The sequence below is a fragment of the Ischnura elegans genome, chromosome 5 (genome assembly GCF_921293095.1).
Source record: "Ischnura elegans chromosome 5, ioIscEleg1.1, whole genome shotgun sequence".
Lineage (NCBI taxonomy): Eukaryota > Metazoa > Arthropoda > Insecta > Odonata > Coenagrionidae > Ischnura > Ischnura elegans.
In genome coordinates this window covers 44,481,943-44,487,848 of record NC_060250.1, presented here as the reverse complement: position 1 = coordinate 44,487,848, position 5,906 = coordinate 44,481,943, and the positions used below count along the sequence as shown (strand labels likewise).

General features: G+C 35.9%; 1 long non-coding RNA gene across 1 annotated transcript; it reads right to left on the bottom strand.

Annotated features, from left to right (window-relative positions):
• Window positions 1–1,789: 1,789 nt before the first annotated feature.
• Window positions 1,790–4,311, bottom strand: LOC124158787. Its single transcript, XR_006864869.1, has 2 exons — window positions 3,949–4,311; window positions 1,790–1,949 (listed from the first exon to the last, which is right to left on the bottom strand). It is a non-coding gene; the product is annotated as an uncharacterized LOC124158787 (long non-coding RNA).
• Window positions 4,312–5,906: the final 1,595 nt, after the last annotated feature.

The window sequence follows — 5,906 nt, the reverse complement described above, 5'->3', positions numbered from 1 at the left end:
AATGGCTGCTCATTTTCCTTTCCATCTTATCATCTGTAATTTGTGATTCAATTCATGAAAACCTCTCACAATTCACTGAATTACTTTTTTTTTACCTTAATTGAATTCACTTTATTAAATCATTATTATGGCATGGATAATTCCATGCATGCTGAAATGAGGATCTCGGTTGAAACATGTGTCATCGCTGAGTTCCAAGGTATGGTCACTTAAAAATTGCCATGCCCTTTGCTGCGAAATTACAAATTTACTCATTGAAAGGTTAAGTTGGGTAAATGTGAGCTCATGATTGCTATTGAATGTTGATGACTAAGTCTAGGGCCAGATTAAACCTCACTGAGACAATTCATCGAGATTGAATTTGCTGTTTTGTGTTGAACACATATTTTCACTGTCATAATCAGTTATTGTTAAAAAGTATTTCCTTCATCTGTAAGATTATTCCTTGAATATTTCTCTGGCTTTTGTTTCTCCATTCACCAAGGTGTGCTCACTAGTGATACATACCATGACCACCTAAATACTCAAGGCCTCCGCACTGAGTTGTGACGTCACAGCTTTGGGGCTGACGGACGGCCGGAGAACGACCACGGAACCCTGATCCCGTACCATAGGACTGGGAGGGTAGGCGCCGGTGGAAAACAATGCGAAACGCTTCAAGAATAAACACGGAATGAATCTTTTGGCAATTGCACGGTACAATGCCTTCACTTATCTATTGGATGATTTGTTTGAGTTATCCTCCAATATCATATTCGCCTCAAAATAATTATCAATGCGCGGAATAATTGTCAATGATCATCATTATGAATGCATTGGAAGACTATATTTCTGTACCTGACGGCTCTTAAGACTAAAGAAGCGATTTAAGTCCTTCAACTGCACTATTAGCGCTACAGTCATTCACCAAAATAAAACTTACGAATGAAGACGATAGCGGAATTCTTGCCAAATCACGAGAAGAATGAAGTTCTAGATATTGTTTATGAAGTTAATATCCATGACCATACCGTTCACGAAAAACATTAGAAAAGGGAAAATAAAGCATTAATCCCGGTATCAAGGCTAGCACTAAGAAACCGTAAGATTTTTTATGGATATTAAAATATCATTTTAAATTTGTCCAACCTCGAAAACGGATGAAAATCTGTTGATTAAGGGTACGGAAGAATCGCGACGGAGAAAATCAATGAGGTCTGTTTAACGAAACCAAAAGAGATAATATATAGACTACTTCCTGCGCTAATGATTTTAAAATGTGTCAAAAAATACCTCGTTTAATCGCATTGTTCAGTGTCGGACGAATTATTGAACAGGTTCTACGTAAAGGATACACAGAACACAACAGTCACAGGCTTGTGAAATTTTCAGAATAAGAACCCCTAAACTCATTACATTCAGACGCACTCTAGAAGGGGTTAGGAATATGTCTGATCTCTATCAGAGTGAAACCAATCATTAATCAGATTTAACATCCCAGAGAGCCAGACAACACTAGACCATTTGCTACCCAAATCATTTAAAAATGTGTGAAACATTTACCTCCATTTCTCACCACCAGCAGAGAGGACACCAAGAAACCAAATGTCACTTGCTTGTCTGTGAAACTTTCAGAGTAATACCCCTAAACTCAGCCCATTCACAAGCACTCGAGAAGGGTTTGGGAAATTGCCTGATATCTATCAGGGTGAAAACAATCATTGATCAGATTTAACAGCACCTAAGTTGTATCTCAGTGCCTCTTTCTTCTTATGAAGTAATTGCAGTTGGGTAGAAAAAAGTCATTAAATTTTTTATTGTTTTTAGCATTTATTTTAATGTCATCAAGAAGCTTACAAATCTTTGAACAGTAGTTTATGTGATCAGTTTTTGTCTGCCAGAGTTAACACTTTATCGAATGAGTTAAGTTCCTGTCGTGCCTCCCAAAGGATTTCATCTTAATGGCAACCCTGGAAAAAAGATTATCTTGTTAGTTTTTGACACTTATGGGCACTGTAAGAATAACAAATTTCTAAGCTTTCTGGCTGAGCAATGGATATCAGAGAAATAAATTGAAAGATTCAAGATGCTGTCATAAAATAAGGTAAATATTCTGAACAAATTACTAACTTATTGGACCGGCAAGTATCCATCCTTGTTACTAGGGGTCACAATAGACAGTCATCATGACTACCAAAAAAGTAAAAGCACCCTCTTTCTCATTTTTGACTATTTATGCAGCTTCTTAAAAATAGGGAGTACAAAGAGCATGCATCAATTAAGTCATTGGAAACGACAGTTTTGAGAAAATGTAATTTTGATACCATTCGCCGCTCAATGCAACCCTATGGCGAGCAATCACCGAAGGACTCACACAAATGAATGAAATAAAACATTAATTGGTGAGGGAAGAAAATTGCTGATAAAATGGAGGTTGGAATGAAAAAATTCAGATGATATGCTTTGTTGCGCATATTTTACGAGCACAAGTCCCAATATAGGCAAAGATAAGAAAACCCAATAAATGAAATCGGATGTGAGAAAACAGAAATGAAGCCAGATGTGAAAGATGCAAGAGTATGTGGATGTGGGGCATACATCCAAATTCGAGAGACATTAATTGGACAAAGGAAAAATGACGATTTTAAGTAATGTGAAAGGACAAATGTTTTGGGATCCTAAAACCTGAAAATCTGTGAATGAGAGGAATTTGATTTCTAATAGAAATAAGAAAGTGGATGGCAAGATGTCATTTGAGGATCACGATAGCGAAGAAAAAAATGTGAAGCCACAAATTTAAAATTTAAAAAATAGTAGCAAATTGATCACGATATGTATTTTGATGACATATTTAATTACTATTGACAATTCTTCAGGAGTAGCATTTAGTAATGAATGAGCACCAGTCATCATACGCAGGATCGAGATAATGGAATGTGGTTAGAACAGATTAAATACCCTTTAATACATAATATAACTTTATCAGTAAATATCGCAAAGCCAACCACTTGCTAATGAACGGGATTACGAATACGGGACAAGAATAAGGAAATTTTATATAATTTTGATGATAATTTAATATGAATAGTATTTCCGAAGCTTTTTTTTACTTTGAGATACAAGAAATTGACGTAAACATAGCTGAAACAGTAGATTCTGATAGATGGAGAGAGAGAGAGAGCGAATAATTCCAAGCCATTGAAATAAATAAGTGTACGACAAGGTTAGATGATTCACATTTGAGGATCCATATGATGAAGAAAAAAAGAAGCGAAGACTAAATAAAAAGCAAACAAATAACCTACACACCCGCCTTATAGAGTAGCAGCTTACTTCACGGATTGCTTTCGCAGCTATTTTTCATGAAAATATCGGTTAATAAATGGAAAATACATTAACACCTATCAATGCGATCAAATAAATAACCTTACCTTAATCACAACGGTACTTTTATGATGCTGGAAATATTTCTCGGCGTATAGTAATGATTCTAATCCATGATTTTGAACGACTAAAATTTATTAAAATTCACAACTTTTAAAATCCTTCTCTTGCAAATAGAACAGTTAGCAACAAATGCAATAGGACATGGCCAATGTGACTATCGTTTTGACGATCAATGTAAAAATTAATCTTTGAATTCACGAAGGATAAGTTCAGGAAGCTGCAATAATTAATTGAGACCAACAGATGACCATTTCCTAACTCAAACGTTTCACTGCTTTCTATTCGTACAATCTCTGATGCTACATAGTTGATATAATAACTTTATTCGGTGCACATGTATACAATATAAGATCAAGCCCAGAAAGAATTTAACCCCGAAAAGTTTATGAGAAGAGAATGCATGTATCGATATGGCAGCAATTACCTCACGTTTAACTCCTCTAGTATAAAACATTTAATTCAATTATTAGAAAATATTCACCTTACTATGCTTAATTTTAATAGGGAAAAATAAATACTTACTCTTGAGTGCTTTGAAGGTTGATAGTCCTTCCTTGGGATGGCATTCATCCACCTCCTTCTCAGTCCTTCTTTGGGAAACTGGAAAACACTCACTATCTCTCTCCCGTCGTAATTACAACTATATTGATGTACACAACACTTGCCTACTATACTGAAAACTTTTTAAACACAGCAAATCGATAACTTCACCACAATAAAGGCTTGAAAACTCAAATCGCTTGCTCACACTACAACAACAAGGATCGCAACTGACGCTACTCACATGTGCTCTGTCGCCTATGTGCCTATGATTCCGGTTTTTTCGCCAGCCGCAATCCTGTGACGTCAGAGAAAAGAGAAAGTTCAGTGCGAAGGCCTTGAGTATCTAGGTGGTCATGTACATACCCACTTGTCCATGTATGTAGGATATGATCTCAGTTATTTATGTGCTTTGGACTGATCCATATACGTAGCAAGAATAGGCTCATGGCCCAACGATATGGTTGTCTTGAGCATCAGTGACTTTGTGGCTTTAAAATTTTGATATTGGGTTTAATTAGGTGGAATTCAGTCATTGCCTAACAGATTTTGTCTGTTGTCCATATTATATTTGTTTAATAATTTCACTTTATTTTCTTCATTAATAATTTCCATATTTGTCTTTTATAATTAATCTTATTCTATCATTTGTAATTTTATTTCATATGACCTCTACTTCAGATTCACAAAATTAAAACTATTCTTTGGTTCAGTTGTCCGTCATTCTTGCTTTCTTCCTATTTCTTATGCTAGGGGTCTCATTTGAAATCATTCTGGTCTTCCACTCATTTTAATTGGCCTATTTAGCTAGAAGTCCTATCAGTTCTCAAATTTGGCAATTATATCACACATCGCTTTCTTATCATGCAATTTTGGTGGAGCTTTGACTCCTTGGTCACCCAAATCTCTCTTAAACTCAAATATATCTATCTACAGTGTCATATGCCATATTTGAATCCAAAATTGTAATATACACGTGGCGTACAGTGTAATTTTGCTTGTATTAATCTCTATGTCCTTTTAGCAGCAAAAATCTTCTGCTCAATGTTCTGCTCATGTTTAATTCCTTTGTTTTTTTACCAAAGCAACACCAAAAAGTGTTATAATAATGCTAAGTGTTGTGATAACTCTTTCATTTGGCCGAACCACCCTTCTAATTTTGCAGCAGTGGCATTGCTGACATGTAGAACAGTATGGACTTCCATTCATTAATTGAAATATCCACATACTCAGTGAAACATCATTGTCTGTCAAATCATGGTGGCCGGTTCATATCCGACTTGAGTAGTTAATGTTGTTCTTTGACATCAATATTTTAGCTTGTTTAACTGAGCTTCCTACAATCGAGGCCAATCACACTGAAAACATGTTTGATAATGACAGTATTATCCCTTCTGCTCATGAATACATTTTCTCTGTCCCAACTTTCATGCATGTACATAGAATAAAAATCCAATTGGTGCACCCCATTTATTGCTATTCCAATCCAGTTCCTTAACGTCCCAGTGGTTCTTCGTTCAGTACTCTTCTTGGCTTTGCCCGCATACTTTTCTCTTGGTCTTCTCAAAGAGGCTTACCCTCCATTTGGTTCTCACTTGTGTAATGACATGACCAATCCATCATCTTTTTCTTTGTCCCATGTTGATCCACTGTGCCCTTTCTCCAATTCATATGATTACATCCTCGTATCTCACTTGATCCATCAACATTTTCTTTAGCATTCTCTTCTAACACCACATCCACTCTTTTCTGATCAGTTTCCGATCATCAGTATTTCTTACTCATAGATTGCTCATGACCTTGCAAATTTTTTCTCATACTATTTCGTTGTCTCCTGTCATGTGCTCTTAGAGTGAAGGAGCAGCCTTTATTTTATGAATGCCATTTTAGTTTTGCATTCAGGCAGATGATGTCTGTTAGCATATCAGGCAATTCTGTTC